The sequence below is a fragment of the Callorhinus ursinus genome, unplaced genomic scaffold (assembly GCF_003265705.2).
Source record: "Callorhinus ursinus isolate GAN/ISIS: 27379988/994484 unplaced genomic scaffold, GSC_fseal_2.0 scaffold1, whole genome shotgun sequence".
Lineage (NCBI taxonomy): Eukaryota > Metazoa > Chordata > Mammalia > Carnivora > Otariidae > Callorhinus > Callorhinus ursinus.
In genome coordinates, this window is record NW_027397063.1 from 5,942,369 (window position 1) to 5,963,310 (window position 20,942).

Below are 20,942 nucleotides of genomic sequence, written 5' to 3' on the forward strand. Positions count from 1 at the left end.
TTGGGGGCTGTGTGTGACTGCGGGGCTGAGGGGGTGCTGTGGGGGGGGACCATATGTACGGCAGTGGGTGTGAGTGTATGTGGTGGGGTGTGGAGCTCTGTGTGTGGGACTGAGGGTGGGGGGTGGGAGGGGCTGTGTAGGGAGGGCTGTTGGGAGGTGGTGTGGGGAGTGGGGGGCTATGTGTGGGGAATTGTGTGTGGGTCTGTGTGAGTGTGGGAGGGTGTGGGACTGAGGATGGGGGTGGGAGCGGCTGTGTAGGGGGTGCTGTGTGTGGGGGTCTGTATGTATGGCAATGGGTGTAGGTGGGGGGCTGGGGGGCTGTGTCCGTGGGACTGAGGATGGGGGCTGGGAAGGGCTGTATAGGGGGCTGTGGGGGGGCTGTGGGAGGTGGTGTGGGGGACGGGGGCTATGGTGGGGGTTCGTGTGTGTGGGTCTGAGTGTGGGAGCATGTGGGACTGAGGATGGGGAATGGGAGGGGCTATGTAGGGGGGGCTCTGTGTGTGGGTGGGGAGGCCATGTGTATGGTCGTGTAGGGGGGCGGGAGGAGCAGTGTAGACAAGGTCTTGATTTTTTCCCAGACTCTTTGTTGACACTTCTGCTTTCCATCTTGATGCAAACCTGTCCTGGAGTAGGGAATCCCTGTAAAAATCCCTCCGAAGAGAGGAACTGGTTAGGTAGGGAAGAAGGAGAAATGAAAATACAGGGAGAAAAATTTTTAAAATACTCAAAATATTCAGCCACTGATTCATAAAGTAAGTGGAATCAGAATGGCAGCATCATAAGCTTTTCTAAAAGATGTCAATGTTTGAAGAAAGAACAAAATATTCAAAACACAAATCATGACCGTGTCGGGTTCTGTGGAGAGGATGGTGCTGTTGGGAAGGGACTGTCTTTGCCTGACCTGAAGCAGTGGTAGAGCCCCCCCCCCCCCCGCCAAACATCCCCTGGGATCACTTTGTTTCCGTTGTCCTCCCTGTTGTCACCTCCCCTCCCTCAATATCTGTAGGACGCATTGTGTATTAGACCTCCTGTATCGACAATAGATTATTCTGGTCTGTTCTGTCCTTTCTACAGTACGAAGCAAATAAATTGTCCTCTCTCAGTGAGGCAGTGTCTCATCACCCACGTCCAAGCCTCAACCACGTGCTCGGTGCAAAGTGATGAATCTGCCAGATGTGCCAATCGTCCTTCCCTGCTTTTAAGAGCAGACTCCTACTACGGGCTGGTGGTTTCTAACTGGTGGGCAGTAGATCCTGTGCCGGGAATATTATCCACATGCACACCTAGCACTGCTCACTGCTCTCAGATTGAGGTGGCATGATGCTTTTCTGAATTCCCTTAATATTTTAAAAATCAAGTTCCACTATAGAACATATCCTTTGGAAAATAACTCCATTTTCCACGTTCTTTCAACATGCTCCACATCCAGGTCAAAGCAAAGTCGGATTTTCACCATTGGGACCCTCACCGCATTGCTGCCATCTGTCTGAGCCCCAGCCCCATCATCTTAGGCTTCGGGACTTAGCCCATTTTCCTGGAAGCCACCCGGGGCTTCCTGAGCTCTTCCCAAGAACTCGTTGGTCTCTGAGGTCTGAGTCTTCATCTTAAATAGGACGTCCTGTGTTCTGCTATGCTCAGCTCTGTGCTTGTGTTTTGTGCCTAGTGTCATTGCCTTGTGCTTTAGACATTAATGGTTGGTTGATTATAACCCCTTCACTTTTTTTTAAAGATTTATTTATTTGAGAGAGAGAGAAAGAGAGAATATGAGCAGGGGGAGGGGCAGAGGAAGAGAGAGAGAGAGAGAGAGAGAAAGAGAGAGCATCTCAAGCAGACTCCCTGCTGAGCACAGAGCCCGACGCGGGGCTCCATCCCAGGACCCTGAGATCATGATCTGAGCTGAAACCGAGTCAGATGCTTAATCCACTGAGCCACCCAGGCACCCCATAATCCCTTCACTTTCAGTCAGGATGTTAATGTTTTGGCTCATGTCCTTCCTGACTGGTTCCTCAAATACATGCATGGGTGTGCATTTGTGTGCAAACACACACACACACTTACAAAATGGGTTCATACTATTTTTTGACACATACTTTTTTATTAACCTGATTTTTACCCTCAATGCTACAAATTGTGGCTAAGACATTATATATATATATATATATATATATATATATATATATACATATATATATATATAGGTTTACATCACTCTGACCCATTGCTACATAGTAATCTGTTTTATTTTTATTTTTTAAATTTTTTATTTAAATTCGGTGTAATCCATTTTAATGGATAGACTCTGATTTACCATCATTTATATGTATTCCAATTCCCTGCTGATGGTCATTAAGGATTCTGGTTTTTATTATTAAAAAATACTGTGAATATCTGTATCGCATAATCTTTGAGCACGGGTCCACTTATTTCCTTAGAGTACAATCGTAAAAATAGCTTTGAGTGTATTTATGTGCATTTTTAAGGATTCTGATGTACATTTCTACATTGTAGGGGGCCACACTCCTCCTGTTTTGTTTGGCTTCTGGTAAGTGGTCAAGATCCAATTTCCTGTCTGGTATCTTCACTTTTTTTTTTTTAAGATATATTTATTTGAGAGAGAGAGCATGAGGTGGGGGGCAGAGGGAGAGAGAGAGAATCTCAAGCAGATTCCCCGATGAGCACAGAGCCTGACGCAGGGCTCGATCTCACGACCCTGAGACCATGACCTGAGCAGAGACCAAGAGTCAGACGCCTAACCGACTGAGCCACCCAGGCGCCCCAGGTATCTTCATTTTGCCACAGAAATGCCTGTGGCCTTGCTGTGGAGGCTGGCATTTTCACCTGCATTTATATTTAGGTATTTGGGTCCGATATGCCTACGGAACTGGGCCCACTCCCAGTCATGTCCTCTGTTGCACCCTCAGTTTTGTTGGGACGTCCGGCCATTAGGTTCAGGATTCGGGTACTTCACGCGCTACGGGCTGAACATCCTTGCACAGTCTCCCCTTCAGAACTCCAGGGATTTTTAAATCGCTTCAGTCCTTACACGCTGCTTCTGGCTTCACCCCCAGATTTCAATGAGGGATGAGCTCTCACAGTAGCGGTCAAATAATTTCAAATCACAGCCATGTTCGGGCAATCCACTCCTATTCCCAATGTCCTCTTCCACCTAATGAATAAAATGGTCTTTTGAAACAAAAATAAAGGTTTATAGATTCTTTTCTGCAAAAATGTCAGAGAAAGTCAAGGTGGGGATGCGTAGTTGGGATGAAATTTACATTTGAAACAAACCCTGATGTCTTTTACTAAGAGCTGTTACGGGAAGAGAAAGATTTTTGTAGAACAGAGAAAGGGACAATGACTGGTAGATTTTCAATACATTCGTAAAGTCTTGGGGAGTTTCTCAACACTAGTGAAAGGAAGATGAACCAGACTCAACAGAATAATGATCCTTGAGCCAAAATGTGACTTTGCAGGAGGCTCAAGATGCAGATAGTGAAGAGGAATCCACCTTCAAATTTCTGTCCTCACCTTCATCTGCGTGGGAACATGCTTACGAGGGAAATGTAAGTTTTCTCCCACCCTTCTCAGAATCCTCTCACCCTTTATGGAAGAGAGACAGACTATTCTCATCCATTGCAGGACACGCTCGGGAGCATGAACCTCTGGGACCTCAAATAGAAACAGAAAAACAGTGTGCTGAGAAAACATATGACTCTACTGACCAGGAGGCTAATCCTTCTGCAAGTCAGGTGGTTTCAAATTTGTCTTCAATCACTGGGAAGGAGGACTGAATCAAGTTGTCGGGTGATAAATCATCGCAAACAATTATCGATGATATCGCTGATTTTTGGCATATGACTTAAGACGTCAAGGAATTGGGTGGCACTGCCATAATAGAACTGTGCTCACTCCCATCCAGTCTGCAAACTAGGCTTCTCTGTGCTTGCATCTATAAAAATGAGAAATAGAAATAGAATTGGTGCTGAAATCTACATGCAGCTAAAAGTAGGATCCCTTCTGGACACATGAACTAATTGGGAAAAGTACCCAAACACTTCCATGTCAATTAGGAGATCATTTCCAGTGAAATGTTACCTTTTACATCTAATAATTTTTTATCTATATATTTTTTCATATTGATCAATTGTACCAATAACAGTCGTAATCCTAACTCAATCCAAAACTGATTTTTAAATAAATGGTTGGAGTCTTATGATCATAGGAAATGCCAAAACTTTTTTTTAAAAAAGATTTTATTTATTTATTTGAGAGAGGGAGATTATTTATTTGAGAGAGAGAGAGAGAGAGCGCACATGAGCAGGGATGAGGGGTAGAGGGAGAGGGAGAAGTAGACTCCCCGCCAAGCGGGGAGCCTGAAGGGGGCTCCATCCCAGGACCCTGGGATCATGACCCGAGTCGAAGGCAGACACTTAACCGACCGAGTCACCCAGGCAGCCTGGCATGGCCAAAACTTTTTACAAATAAATTTATATAGATATTTTCATTGTAAAGCAGTATATTAGGGTGATAGGGGATTAGAAAAATAAATTTAAAGGAAAAGAAATGATGTGAAATTTTTGAGTTTTAAAATGTATTTATAGGGGCGCCTGGGTGGCTCAGTTGCTTAAGTGTCTGCCTTCGGCTCAGGCCATGATCCCAGGGTCCCGGGATGGAGCCCCGTGTGGGGCTCTCTGCTTGGGGGTGGGGGGACTCTCCTTCTCCCTCTGCTCCTCCCCCTGCCCTTATTTTCTTTTGCTCATTTTTCTTTAATAATTTAGAAAAGCTGGTGTGGTTTTTATTTCTAAAGAGCTGTCTTAATGAAGACAGCCGGTCCAAGAGAATGTCTCGTGTTTCCACCTGCACATTCTAGCCGTATCCCCAGTCCTGGAAGCAGGGTCACTAGACTGCCATGTCCCTCTAGCAGAGCTGGGCTGATGCAAGCTTGATCTCTGCCGTAGAGCTTGTTTTCATAAGTGAATAAACAGTAACGGCTTTCTTCAAGCAAATGTCCCTGCCGGACCTTCGTGGACATACGTGTAAGAAATTTTGACATTATAAAAATAAAATTCCCTCGGGGAGGTGGTAGCAAAGCATGCATGTCAAGCTGGAAAAGGCCAAGTCGTTTGTCAGGCTCTGGAAAGACAAACCATTCTGCTTTATTGCTTCACTGAGAACTGGATGAGAGACAAGGAATTCGGCGGGGGGGGGGGCGGTTTGCTCAGAGAGGGAGAGGGATGTTTTAAAAAATGACTTTTAAAATTGAGGTATAACATACATGTATACATGGGGTGCCTGGGTGGCTCAGTCGATTAAGTGTCTGCCTTCCGCTCAGGCCATGATTCCAGGGTCCTGGGATCGAGTCCAGAGTCGGGCTCCAGGCTCAGTGGGGAGTCTGCTTCTCCCTCTGCCTGCAGCTCCCCCTGCTTATGCTCACTCTCTCTCTCTGACAAATAAATAAATAAGATATTTAAAAAAACCCACCATATATAATATACCATAAAGTGCACTACATAAGTGAATACCTTGGTGATTGTTCTATGTGTACACCCCATATAACTACCACTCCGAGTAGGGTTTTGAACACTTCCAGCACCCCATAAGGGACCCTGTATCTCTGCCAGTCAATGCCCACCCCCTTCCATCACTGCTGTGGGTGGAATGTTTGTGTTCCCCTCCACACCTTCAGGTCCTACGCTGAAGCCCGAAGCCCCAGGGTGATGGTACTAGGAGGTGGGCCTTCAGGAGGTGACTGGGTTGTGACCAGGTTCCACCCTCATGAAGAGGATTAGTGCCCTTATAAGAGTCAAGGGAGAGGGGCGCCTGGGTGGCTCAATCATTAAGCGTCAGCCTTCGGCTCAGGTCTTGGTCCCGGGGTCCTGGGTTCGAGCCCCGCATCAGGCTCCCTGCTCTGCGGGAAGCCTGCTTCTCCCTCTCCTGCTCCCCCTGCTTGTGTTCCCTCCCTCGCTGTCTCTCTCTCTTTCAAATAAATAATCTTAAAAGAAAAAAAGAGATAAGGGAGAGATGATATCTCTCCACCACGCGAGGACACAGCAAGAAGGTGGCCCTCTGCAAACCAAGAAGGGGGCTTTCCCCAAGCACCAAATCTTCTGTCATCTTAATCTCGGGCTTCCTCGCCTCCAGAACTATGAGAAGTAATAAATAAATAAATTTCTATATTTTGTGTGGTAACTAGTTAACGAAACTGTATTGTATATTTGAAAGATGCTAAGAGAAAAATTGGAACTGTGCGAAGGGCAGATATTAACTAAACTTACTACAGTAATCCATACAATATACATGGAGCAAATCATATTGCACGCCTTAAACTAAAACAATGTTATATGACAATCATATATCAATAAAACTAAGGGAAAAAGAATTTTATATAACTTTCACGTGTCAGGAAATAGCCCTTTAATCTTCTCCATTCATTAAAACAATACAAAAATGACAAAAAAATTTCTCTTGTTTAAACCACCTAAAAAAAAAAATAAGCCGCCTCGTCTATGATATTTTGTTATATCTTAGCATGGACTAAGTCATCACCAATTAGCTCTGCCTGCTTTTGAACCTCACATAAATGGGATCAGGTAGTATGCAATTTTTGGGGGCCAGCTACTTTCACTCCTAAATCTGTGAGATTCACCTCCTAGTAGTTCATTATTTTTCTTGCTGTATTTTTTTAGTATGAATAATGCAAAATTTGTCTGTCCGTTGGATGATGGGTCTTAAAACAAGCTGCGCAAGTGGGGGGATGGCCCTTACCCTCACGCTACAAAGTGATGGGACCAGAGCTATTGCTTGCCCGGGACAATTTATTCATTTATTCAACAAATACATATTGAACACCTACTTTGTGTATGAAGCCCCAGGCACTGTTCTATGTGCTGGAGGAGTGAAGGAAGTGCATGACAAAGTCCTTAGCTTCATGGAACTGACGTCATAGAGGGAAGGGATGGGTACAGATGCTGAGCCTCATGTATGCCAAACCCGTCTTAGCGACTGATGGAGACTGATGGAGACCACAGGAGGAGGGCTTCCCGGAGAAGGCTGACACCTTCTGGGATTAGTGCCATTCGGACTTCTTCGAGGGGAGAGGTCCACCTCCCCTAAGTAAGGAGAGATACACCTAAAACCACACAGGGAGCACATTCTGAAGAGCCTTCTTCCTCCTTTCTTAGATGCAGACTGCAAAGGAGCCCAGCTCAAAAAGGAGCTGGAGTTTCCATCAGTCCTGGCAGAGTTTGATCTGTTCCGAGGGCAGACAAGCTTAGCTCCTGGGGACAAGAACTGGAGAGAATTCCCGGGATTGTTTCAGATGGGGTCACAGGCCCGATCTACGCAAAGGTCAAAACAGAAGACAGACAGGGGTTTGAAGATCAGGCTTCATTTTTTTTTTTTTTTTAAACCTCTCCTATTTGTTATTTTTATTTTCTGTTTCCTCATAGAAATTTTAACCAAAAAAGAAAAAAAAAATCTCAGTTGCGCTTGATTTCTGGCGCAGCAAGGAAGCGAGGAATAGTTCCACAGACACTCAGCATCTCACTGCTAATACCTGAGAGCTGAACGTGGTATGTGACCCCTATGAAGAAGAGGGTCAAGTGGGCAGAATCTCTTGGGTCCTTCGGAAGAAGGGGTCAGTGGTGATGCCCAGACAGTGACCGGACTCAGCAGGTGGAAGCCCCCCACCCAGCCACCGCGCCGTGCTCTGTGGGACACTTTCACTTGGGGGTTCCTGCAATTCTGGAAGAGGCCAGCCCTTCCTCCAAGGGAAGCACATGATAGCTTAATGTGCATACAGATATCTTCTGGTGCTACCAAGGACACATGTAATTAGAAAATCTTAACGCATCAGCAGTACTCAGAACTGAGGAGCTTTGAAAATACATTGATGCCGGGACCCACCTCTGACCCGAGAATTACAATCTCTGGGTTGGCATCAGTGTATTTTTTTTTTTTATGCTGGACTATGGGAAGCCCAGCTTTTATTCACTTTATATGAGTAAGTAGAGAAGCCCAGAGTTTTGTCAATTTTTAAAATAGCCTAATGAAATGATCCATCCGCCTTCAAATAGGGTCTGAGACAGATTCAAATGCTGCAATTCCTGATTTTGAACTGGACTCACAGTAACTAAAGCAATCACACTTACACACATGCTGGGCAGAATGACAGGTATAGTTCTCCACCTGAGATAAATATTTATAAAATCATATGTATTGATTAACAAAATGCTCTTTGGTGGACAAAGAAAATCCTCTGAATTCTGAGGTGTCCATAGTAAGAAAAGATACACAAAGAGGGGGGGTGGGTATTGGTGAGAGAGAAGTTTGGATCCATGAAGCTTGGTTGTTTAAACCCCATGGCGCATGATGGAACAGGTTAGTAAATTAAGAAGCATAGAATCTGGCTGTTTGGTTCTGTTTCTGTGTTTTCCATAAAAAGGATGTCCTCCCTGCAACCAGGGAGACCCTCCTAAAAGCCAAATAGCAGAGAAGACACCCAGAACTGGAAGACCCTTAAAGCCCGACCAATAAATATTGAAGCCAGAGAGGATCCCTTCAGGCAAAGAGAATTGGTAAGTCTCACTCGGCCGAGCACTATCTCGGGCGTCAACCTCACATCCAGTTGGAAAAATGAAAGAATAGGCCCAATATTAACTATTATAACCCCATCATGGACTAAAGCTCTAGGTAATAATATCTAATCTATTTCTAATTTGTTTTTTTATATAAACCTTTGCTTTAGAAAATAGGTGTTTGACCTTCTCATCCAAGCAAACAGCTGTGTGCATGTGTTACAGGATTTACAATAGCCCCAAATGTACAGATGAAAGAGAGAGGTATGGAGAAGTTCAATAAATGATTCATACTAGAGAATTTTACCAGCAGTTAAAAAAAAAAAATAGGGTAGTGCTACTAGCCCTGACTTCAGTTTATTTAGAAGCATTCAGGTGATTCTAATGTGCCCATAGAGCTGTGAACTACGGGACTCTATCCATCACAGGCAATACTTTTCTGGCTCTCGGTCTTGTAATTGGATTGAAAACTATTGGATCTAATTTAGCTTGGAAATTTGAAAGTCCATACATCTAATTAACATTTATTGAGCACCTATGATATAATAAGGGATTGGGGGAACGAGGCGGAGAAGCATAATTCTCGACCCACGAAGCTCACAATTTGGCAAAATGAATGCATGAAATGCCCCTGATATACACACCATATAGAATTTCTGTTGCTCAACATCGCTCGGCATCAGGGAAATCCAAATCAAAACCTCAATGAGATACCACCTCACACCCGTCAGAATGGCTAAAATTAACAAGTCAGGGAACAACAGATGTTGGCGGGGATGTGGAGAAAGGGGAACTCTTCTACACTGTTGGTGGGAATGCAAGCTGGTGCAACCCCTCTGGAAAATAGTATGGAGGTTCCTCAAACAGTTGAAATTAGAGCTACCGTTCGATCCAGCAATTGCACTACTGGGTATTTACCCCAAAGATACAAATGTAGGGACCCGAAGGGGTACGTGTACCCCAATGTTTATAGCAGCAATGTCCACAATAGCCAAACTGTGGAAAGAGCCAAGATGCCCATCGACAGATGAATGGATAAAGAAGATGTGGTATATATACACAATGGAATATTACGCAGCCATCAAAAGGAATGAGATCTTGCCATTTGCAACGACGTGGATGGAACTGGAGGGTGTTATGCTGAGTGAAATAAGTCAATCAGAGAAAGACATGTAGCACATGACCTCACTGATAGGAGGAATTCTTAATCTCAGGAAACAAACTGAGTGTTACTGGAGTGGTTGGGGGTGGGAGGGATGGGGTGGCTGGGTGATAGACATTGGGGAGGGTATGTGCTACGGTGAGCGCTGTGAATTGTGCAAGACTGTTGAATCACAGATCTGTACTTCTGAAACAAATAACGCAACATATTTTAAGAAAAAAGAAAAAGAAGATAACAGGAGAGGAAGAAAAGGGGAGTAAGTCAGAGGGGGAGACAAACCATGAGAGATGATGGACTCTGAAAAACAAACTGAGGGTTCTAGAGGGGAGGGGGGAGGGGAATGGGTTATCCTGGTGATGGGTATTGAGGAGGGCACGTTCTGCATGGAGCACTGGGTGTTATGAACAAACAATGAATCATGGAACACTGCACCAATAACTAATGATGTAATATATGGTGATTAACATAACAATAAAAAAATTAAAAAAAAAAGAATTTCTGTTCACGGAGAACCATTTTTCTCTTTCTTCCCATGCACTTCCCGGGAAGGAACTCAGTATTTGAAACGGGAATAGGGAAGCAACATGCTACCTGAGGATGTTCAAGGATGTGAAATCTAAAAATCCTCGCATTGACTGAAATACAATTCACTTGAATTCGTTTTTGTGTATTTATTTCTTAAATTCTCTAAATTAATGGAAATTCAAATGCATACAATTTAATCTACGTTAAGATACATTCATACTAAATTAAAATAAAGGGAAACCCACTGAGTCATCCCATTAGCTCATTTCTCTTTCTTCAGTCTGAAAAATGACTCAAGAAGGCAGCCAAACGCAGCGGGTCTACTTTGTCCAGACATAACCATTGCTTCCATGGGGTACTGGCCTCCATTTCCTCCTGTTTTTATATGTATATGCATATCTAAGTAATACACAGATATAAATATATGCATATTTAAAGGAAGTCATATTGTACCTTACTATACTGTAGTCTGCTGAATTTCACTTACACATAATGAACAGCTCCCCGCGCCATTAAGCATCCTTTTTAAACAATTTCTTCTTTTTTTGTTAGATTTTATTTATTTCAGACCGAGCGAGCGAGCGAGAGCACAAACGGCGGGGAGGGGCAGAGGGAGAAGCTGACTCCCGGCTGAGCTGGGAGCCCCGTAAGGCTCGATCCCAGGATCCCGGGATTATGACCTGAGAGGAAGGAAGATGCCTTAACCGACTAAGCCCCCCAGACATCCCTTTATTAATAGTTTCTAACCGTTACAAAGATTACGTTTTAGTGGACACATTGCAGACCCTCAAATACTTGCTGACAAAGGCGGGTCTCAAATTAGAGAATTTTGGATTATTTATGTTTTGGGCTACTTGTAAATAAAATAGTGCCAAGCGACCCCTCACCTCTAAATGCGTTTCACCTGGCATTTGCAGCCCTCTACACGCAAAGCACCGTGTTATACATACGCGGTCTGACCCTCACGAGATCCCGTGAGATGGGTTGCACTGCTATCCTAATCTCCAGAGTAGAGGTGAGAAAAGAAGCCTCAAAGAGAGTGTGACTTGCACCTTGGCAGCTTTTCTGTTAGGTGTTAATGACCAGGATTGGACCCCACACCGGGAGACAGACTGGCGAATCCCAGTATCTCCGGCTAGAAAATTCACTGATGGACTATAGTGACAGAATGCTAGCATTACCAGGATCAAGACACTGTCCCTGCTTCTTTGAACAAGAACAAACGTAACGTTCTAGTATTTTCTGAGTTTATGCCGTTGATAAGGATGATAAGAGAACCACTCTGCGTTAACCACCACGGTCCCGCTTTTCGCCAGAGCGGCTTTGAAGGCATCACGTGTACACGACTGCCCCCTGCTGGACACCTGTCGGATGGTCTCAAGCTTTTCTCTCTCAGGGTTGACACCGAGGGGAGCCGAGTTTGCGGGAGGTGGGGGGAGGTGAGCGGAAGCCGGAATCTGTCCCAAGCTCGTTTCTTAGCTGAAGGGAGCTCTGTGGCTTCTCACTTGGCTCTGGGCTGGGATCAGTATCTTGAAAAGCACGCAGGGGATTTTAATGAGCGAGTAGAGCCGTGAACTACAGGTCTGTATCAATCATGGGCAAGAAAATCCTTTTCTCCTTGTCTGTCTTACAATTGGACTGAAAATTATTGGATCTAATTTACTTTGAAAATCCATACACCTGTCTGCAATTCTGGCAGTGAAAAGCAAGCAGTAGGATACTTTTTACCTTAATAAAGTGGTGAAGAATATAAAGTCGGCTGCTACGTATTGAACGGTTTTTTCATACTTAAGGATCTGCGGGAGTAAGGAGGATTTGGAAGGATCGAGTCCCACCTCTTTTATCTTCTCGCTTGCGGCGCCCCGCCTAGGTCCCCGGGTTGGCCGCGGGCACTTCGCCTGCAGCCCCGGAGAAGGCGCCTCTCTGGTGTCGCCTGGTGGTGGATCAGCGAAGTGCCGCGTCTTATTTAGAACCAGAGCCCAGGGCACACGAAGGACCCTTAGAGGTCATCTTTTCTAACCCTCTCATTGTACAGATGAGGAACTGAGGCCCTGAACGGTGAAGTGGACTTCCCAGGCTCTTTACATGTCAGTGATGAAGTATATTTCGCAGGCTCATTCGTGTTAGTAACTGGGGGGTGCTGTTCAGGGACAGGAGAGAAGTCTTTCAGAGGAGGTCAGCCTGAGCAAAGCTTGGAGATGGGAATCAGCTGATGATAGGCAGAGTTAGAACAGCTGCTGGTGCCACATGCAAGGCCCCCGGGGTGACTGTTGGTGCCACTACCTGAGCCTGAGCATCCGGAAACTTCTTTGAGCTTATAGACTTACAAGCCCCTCAAGCTAAGTGTCTCCAAAGCTGGACTTATCATTTCCACCCCTCTTTTTTCTTCCTCCATCATGTTTCATCCATCTCAGTCACTGGCATCACCTCCTGGGCTGAGCAAGCTGGACAACTAGTCATCTCTGTCATCTACATCCAATCCATCACAGAGCCCTTCTCTTGAATCCTTCTCTACCTCTTGCTTCCTCTTGCCTTTGACTGGAGAAGCCTTGGTAGTGGACATCTGCCAACCATGGCTGCAGTATGATTCGAGCATTCCGGTTGTATCTAGATAGTGTCTCCCCATGGCAGTCTTGTCCTGCCTTCTCAAGGTAGAATTTGGTACTCTTCCTTCCCCAGCCCTTGCCCACCTCCCTTCCAACCGGAATGCAGACTTGTGTCCCAGATTTCACAAATCCAGAGCAAACTCAGCAGGTTGCAACGTGAAAGTGAGCAATGCAGTGGGGGCTGAGGATGGAGCTGGCTGTTCATCAAAGCTTGAGCATCCTTCAGGACACGATGGGAGGATTTGGGAGGAAGACGGGGCAGGGGGCACAGAAGGAACCTGAAGAGAGAGGGGATGTTAGATGATTTGAGGGGGCTTAAATTTGGGACCATGACCCAGTGTGACGCATGGTGATAAATTACTCAGGTTGTCATTTGCTGACTTGTAAACATAGTTGCGTTGTTGTAGAATGAGCTAGGACTCCAAGTAGAACGGATGAGCTATGGCAGGGAAGTTCAGGAATGTGGGTGCTAAAGACCTGGGCAGGAGCAGTCTGGTTGGAAGCAGATCCTCAACGTGGAAGACACTGAAGCAGACGCAGCAAGTGGTCATCATGTAAGTAGAATGGTTATTTTTTTTTCACCCCAAAACAAGGTATTGCCAAATTGAGCAAAATGGACAAATTGGACAAGAAGAAACCGATAAGTTGGGTTTCATCAACATTAAAAACTTTCATGCACCAAAAGATACCACTGGGGACACCTGGGTGGCTGTCAGTTAAGGGTCGGCTTTTGGCGCAGGTCATGATCCCAGAGTCCTGGGATCAAGTCCGGAATCAGGCTCCCTGCTCAGCGGGGAGTCCGCTTCTGCCCCTCCCCCTGCGCGTGCTCTCTCTCTCTCTCTCACTCTCTCTCTCAAATAAATAAAATCTTAAAAAAAAGACACCATTGGGGAAGTGAAAAGACAACCCACAGAATGGGGGAGAATATTTGCAAATCACATATTTGATAAGTGTTTAATATCCAGAATATAAAAAAACACCAACAACTCACCAACAAAAAGACAACTCAATTGAAAAAATGGGCAAAGGACTTGAACAGACATCTCTCCAAAAAAGGTATACAGATGGCCAATTAACACATGAAAAGATGCTCAACATCTTGAGTCATGGGGCAATGCAAGTCAAAACCGTAAAGAGATATCACTTCACACCTGTCATTGATTGTTATGACTCTCATTATTCACTCATAAAAAGGAAAACAGTTTTGATATATGCAGCAACATGGATGAACCCTGAAAACAGAATGCTAAGTGAAATAAGCCAGATGCAAAAGGACAAATATTGTATGATTCCACTATGTGGAAAATCCAGAATAGGCAAAATCAGAAAGACAGAAGGTAGAGTAGAGGTTATCAGGGTTGGTGGGGGGGGGGAGGAGAAGGGGAACAGGAAATTATTGTTTAATGGGTATGAGGTCCCTGTTTGAGGTGATGAAAATATTTTGGAAATAGTGGTGATGGTTGCACAAAGCTGGGAATGTAATTAATGCACTTACACATGGTTAAAAGGGTTTATGTTATGTATATTTTACCACGATAAAAAAATGTAAAAGAAATTCTCTTGTTTTTTAAAAGAGTATAGATGTAAAAGTAGAAGAGCTAATACGGAAATGTTGGACGTGCAATTTAACTAATGAGAAGCTGTGCTGTGCTCAGTGATAAGCGTCCGGCGCAGGGGGAGGCGGGAGGTTGCCATGCTTTCCCCACCTGCTTTGTGCTTCATGCTCTCCCGTGGACTCCTTGGAAAAACCCTGAGAAAAGCTGTTCCCATGCTCATGTTCCAGTTGGGAAAGCAGACTGTTCAGTCTTGTCCCAAAGTTACCTATTTATACAAGCCCAGCTTTCAAATTTAAGTCTATCCTGCTCCAAATGGAGCACAGGTGGGGCGACTGTGGCCTCCCGGGGACCTCCTCATATGTCCTGCCACTTCCTGTTCCTTGAGAATCGTGAGTCTAATCTTTGCTCCTGACTTATATTTCGGAGAAGTCGCTTCACCGTAAGAGGATACATTTGAGCTGCTTTACTTAACTGGGGAAGGATAAATCCTGGGGAAGAACATTATCCAAGTCTAATTTCTCACCGGATTTGCTGGAACTCGGGACACTGTCCCTGAGTTGAGTTTGCTAGTTTGTGGGGTTCATTTTAGTGCACAGTGGCAGATTTAGTAAACTTTGAATGCAGTTCTTTTTCAATGTAGTAATTCATCCATCTTTGAAGTTCCGCGGACTTTGGTGAGAAAGAGAAGTTCCTGCGTTTCCTTCATATGACCAGTAGAGGTCGCTCTTTCACTACGAATATTTTTTAAGACGCTACAGCGAGTTCCAGACTATTGCTCGGGTCAAAAATTACCGTTCTTACTACCCTCGTTCTCTGTCTCCTTTTCCTTCTTTCTGTTCCTCCCTCCGCTTTTCCTTTTTTTTTTTTTTTCTTTAATTTCTCCCTTCTTTATTCCAGTCAGCGTAAGATATGACAACAGGGGAATGATGTTTTTGCTTAGCACGTTCTGGCAACATTCATTCACCGCTTGCCTGCTGAATACTACGATGCCCCGCTAATGACAAACTCCCCGAGTACATGGACCAAATGGGAAAGATAGTTAAACTTCCCCTTTACAGCTTTTACCAGATGGAAATGGACTTTCGTTTTTGTGTGTAGGTAAAGTATGGTCACCTAGCTGGGGTTCTGTGTTCCTTTTCCCAACTACTCATTTTCCGAGTCTTGCCTGTGCTGGCCCCAGAGACAACAGTGGGAGTTGTTCAGAAAAATCCATTGTCAAATCTGGGAAGCACTGAGATTTTGACATTTGATAGTTAAAACTCATTTTCTGCACGGAGACTATATAGCTTTCCAGTAGTTCTCTTATTAAGCCATTGACAGGAACTTGAGGTTTCATTATTTTCTTGATTGATCACTAATAAATTATTTCAGAAAAATATTTCTTTTTAGTGTTTTCAACCAGGTTTTCGTCTTCTCTGTTCCATATCTTCACCTGTGTTATTTGAGAGAGGTATCCACGGAAGGCTTTTAACTGGGAGAGTTAATCAAAATCAGATTTCACCAATTAGAAAAAAATTGATCAAATATTTTATTTTTTTTAAAGATTTTATTTATTTATTTGGAGCACAAGCAGAGGGAGTGGCAGGGAGAGGGAGAAGCAGGCTCTCCGCTGAGCAGGGAGCCCGATGCGGGACTTGATCCCAGGACCGTGACCTGAGCTGAAGGCAGACGCTTAACTGACTGAGCCACCCAGGTGCCCCTGATCAAATATTTTAAAAACAAAGAACTCTGTAGCCTGAGAGACATGGGAAACAGGTGTGTGTGCGATGAGGGGTGGGAAAGGTGTGTTGCAAACACAGATGTCTTCTCTATTTTAAATCACTTTGGTGTGGATAGAATTCTTTGAGTGTGGGGTGATTTAGAACCCCAAAGAAAGGGCGCCCGTCTGCCGAAGTGCCTCATCTCACAGCTTGGTTAGTGAGACGTTTGACAGAACTTGGTGTTTGTGTCTTGGGCTCCACAGTTTTTAAGGACCTGAAATGTCCCTGGCGGGTAGGGAGGGCCATAACCTGCCCTGTTCTCATTTGTATTACCCCTGCTTTTCCTTCTCAGGCAGGCTATTCAAACCGGCGGGAGGAAGGTGACATGATCTCCCCCACTGAACTGGTTTCAACTGAATGTTCTGTTGCTTGTGTGACCTTGAGCCAGTTTCTTACTCTGTCCAGGTGTTGGCTGTCCCGGTCACAAAATAAGATGTAGAATTATGTTTATCTGCTAGGTGTTTCAAATGCCATTTTAGGATTCTTCCTGCTTTTAGTCTTTGAGCCTCTGATTTAAGATTTTATTTTTAAGTAATCTCTGCACCCAACACGGGGCTCGAATTATACAAGCCTGAGATCAAGAGTCGTGTGCTCTCCAGACTGAGCCAGCTAGCTAGGCACCTTCCCCCCTCCGCCCTCGCCCAGTTCTGATTTATTATTCCAGTTGTATTGGTCAAGGTTCTCTAGAGAAACAGAACTAACAGGATATGTGTGTGTCTGTGTGTGTATGTATATGTGTTTACATATATATAAAATCTGAAGAGATTTATGGTAAGGAATTGACTCACGTGATGAAGGAGGCTGGGAAGTCCTATGAGCTGCTGGTCTATAGGTTGGAGATCCAGGGAAGTCGGTGGTGTAATTGAGTGTGAGTTGGGAGGCTTGAGAACTAGGAGTGCCTGGGTCCAATGTCAGGAGAAGGATGTCCAGCCCAAGCAGAGAGAGTGAATTTGCCCTTCCTTTGCCTCTGCGTTCAGTACAGACCCTCAGAGGATTGAATGATGCCTACCTATGTCGGGGAGGGCCAACTACTTTACTCGGTTCACCAATACACGTGGTAACCAATTCTAGAAACACCCTCAGACACATCCAGAAATAGTGTTTTACCAGCTGTATCTGGGTATCCCTTACCCACTCAAGTTGACACATAAAATTAACCGGCACACCAAACAACTCTCATATTACAGTAAAGGTAGAGATAATCAGTAATCACAATATTTGTATTTGTTTCTCTCTTGGTTCTGATAAACTCTCTGACACCACTCCGAGCCTTTATTTGGCCAGGAATAGGAAAAAGGGAAAGTGAATCAAGGAAATGAAGGACAAAGCCTTTGGAGCCGACCTTCCTGGGCTTCAGTCCCAACTCTGACGCTTACTAGCTAAGTGAACAAGCTTTGGAAATGCTTTTTGTCACCATTTTCTCCTCTCAAAAACTGGGATAAAAATAGTACCTGCCTCGTGGGATTGTTGAGAAGAGTAAATTATTTAAATGTGTATGTTTGTGTCTAATAAATGACAGCTCTCACTATATTAATTATTGTTCCCGCCAACTTTCAGTTATGTTTTCTAGGAGATCAGCTTCATTCCTTTCCTCCTTGTGACCCACCGACAAATGTGAAGGGCACTGATTTTTGTGAAAAACACTGTCCCGGGGGTGCCTGGGTGGCCGGTTGTTAAGTGGCTGCCTTCGGCTCAGGTCATAATCCCAGGGTCCTGGGATCGAGCCCCGCATCGGGCTCCCTGCTCGGCGGGAAGCCTGCTTCTCCCTCTCCCACTCCCCCGGCTTGTGTTCCTGCTCTCGCTACCTTTCTCTCTGTCAAATAAATAAATAAAATCTAAAAAAAAAAAAGAAAAAAAGAAAAACACTGTCCTGGGCCCAGGTTGCCCTCGTAGTATTTACCATCACACTGAAAGGTAAACCCAACATATCAGTAAAATCTAAGTGGTTAGTCTGACAGGTGGTTGTTGGAGGAAGGTGCTTCAGAGGTCACAGGTCACATTTTGGGGTCTCCCCTTGTGGTCTTTTTGCTGACACCCCTTCAGAGAGCAAGAACTGTCCTGTTGGTGTGAAGAAGCGCTGGGATAATCCAATACACCTGTATCATAGGCTGAAAACCACATGCCAAGATGGGGAAGGATCATTATAATATATGTATATAATATAATTATAAGAGATATAATATATTACATAATATATATTATAAATATACATACGATAAAGGATTATTATCTGTGATTTACAAATCAGTAAGAAGAAAAACTCAAAACAGAAAGAGGACAAAATTTCCAACAGGTAATTCACAAAGGATGAAAGTTAAATGTGTAGCAAACATGAAACCTCACTAGGAATCAGAGTTTAAAGTTAATACCGCAGAGAGATCATGTTTTGCACCATCAATGGAGCAAAAAAAGAAGACAGATACCAGGCGTTGATAAGGGTCTGGAGAAATGGGAATTATCAGTCGTGACTGGGAGGATTGTGTCAATACGGTAACCTCAGAGAGAACTTCGTCACCACTTAGTGAAGCTAAAGATCCTCATGCGCTTGACCCAATAATTCCACTTCTAGGCAGGAATGATATTTGATATAGTTAACATCCCGTGGGGCAAGCCACCCACCAATCAGAACCCACACCTTCTCCAGTTAGAGTGGAGGCTTCTCATACCAAGCCGGTGCATGTGTGTTGCTGAAAACATGCTGAATATCAGCCCGGCTTCTAGCAAGGTTCCTAGAAATGTCACACATTGGATAGGCCGGAGAAGTGTATAAGGATGTTTATTGCAACGTTGTAAAAAAAAAAAAAAAAGGAAATGACAAAGCAATCTAACTCTTCAGAAAAAAATGGAAAAATACATTTTGGTTTATTATCCAATAGGATAATATACGGCAGTGAAAAGGGATGAAATTGAACCACATGTACCAAGTGGATAAGTCTTAGCAATCTAAAGTTCAGGGAAACAGCAATGGCAAAGGATATGTACTATAAGATGCCACTTACGTGTAATCTCTATACCCAATGTGGGGCTCGAACCCATGACCCGAAGATCAAGCGTCACATGCTCTCCTGACTGAGCCCTCCGGGTACCCCTGGAAGATGCCATTTAAATAAAATTTGAAAACAAAGCAATACTACAGCTACATGTAATAATGGTGGGAAGCATCATGGGAATGACCATCCCCATTCAGTATATTGATTATTTCTGAGGAAGGGAAGAAGGGGGGGTTCAACTTGACTCCTTGTTTCTTATCAAAGATGGGCAGCAAGGGTGGGAGGCCTTTAGGGTTTGATTGACCTGGTGATGGGTCCCAGATGTTCAGTGTGTCACTCTTTCTATTTCTATACGATGGAAATATTTTACAATGCAAATTAAAAATCAACATGGGATTATGAGCTGAGGGTCAGTTTTCATTGGTTTGTAGACATTTGGCTGCTGCATTGCTGACTTCTTCCTTGCTGCTAACCCCGTTCCCAGTGCCCTTCAGGAAAGAGTCTTCTCCTTCTGCCCTCACTTCCAGGGCCTCTCAGGGCTGAGCCCCTTTCCCTTTGCTGGGTTCACCTGGAGGGTGAGGCTGGAATGCCATTCTGTGGCTCTTCTATCTCCCAGTCTGTCTCTCTGTCTCTCCCGTCCCACGCAGAGACACCAGGTATCAGACGGCCCTGTGCCTGAACTTGAGACATCATTGCAGATGGTTCCAAAATGTTGGTTATCCCGGCATTCTTCGTTAAGCTGGAGTCTCAGCCTCTCCTCCTCAGCCAGCCTTCGCAAAGCTGCCGTGAAAGCAAATGATGCGTTTCCTGAGCAGCTCACCTGGGGGGCTCTGCGACGCCCGTGGGCTGACCTCCGACTGACGGACGTCGCCCAGGTAAGATTTAGGACTCCCCTTTAGAGCCTGAGGCTCTGGAGGTCGGGACTGAACAAAGGGGCTTCAGGTGAAAAAGGCAATTACATCTGACAAGGCACATTCAGCAGCTCTAAGATGTTGCTTTAGCACACTAATTTCTTCCAGAGATAACCCTTTTCACCCCACTTCTAGTGTATCACTTAATCTGTTCTGTCCTTTCCTTGGAGTCTGGTTAGACTTAGCGGTGCTCCCGACCAAACAGCCAAGACTGACCGGAGTCCGTTTCTTGAATTATTATAATTTAGGGATGGTAGCTTCTGGGTGGTTGGGTACAACTCAGTCGCAGAATTTCTGACTGGAGGCGGCAAATCTGAAGAACTGGTTATTTGTATTTGGAAATTCTCTGGACCCCTTCCCCAGCTCCTGGGGCAAGGGGAGGGAGCTGCATGTGTGTTTGGGGCAACGTGGTCTGGCAGGCCAAACTTGGGCTCTGCAGTTAGTAAGACCTGCTTTTGAAGCTGGTTATGTGACCTTGGGTAATTTATTTTACCTCCCAGAACTTTGATTTACTTCCTCAGTGACAAAGTGAGGGAAGTGATGTTGGCCATTAAGGAGTTGGGGCAGCATTAAATAAAATGACGGGGAAGGCAACTCGTGCAGTTCTGGGCACCCGGCTCATTCTCTCCTTTGCTCCATATGCACAAACACCCCCAAATTCTCTGGGTCCTGCAGCTTTTTTTTTTTTTTTAGAGAGGGGAGGGGCAGAAAGAGAGGGAGAGAGAATCTTAAACTGAGCGGGGAGCAGCCTCACAACCCTGAGATCGTGACCCGAGCTGAAATCAAGAGCTGGACGCTCCACCGACTGAGCTTTTAATTCCCTCAGTCACATCCAAATCTGCTCTTAGGAAGGTTT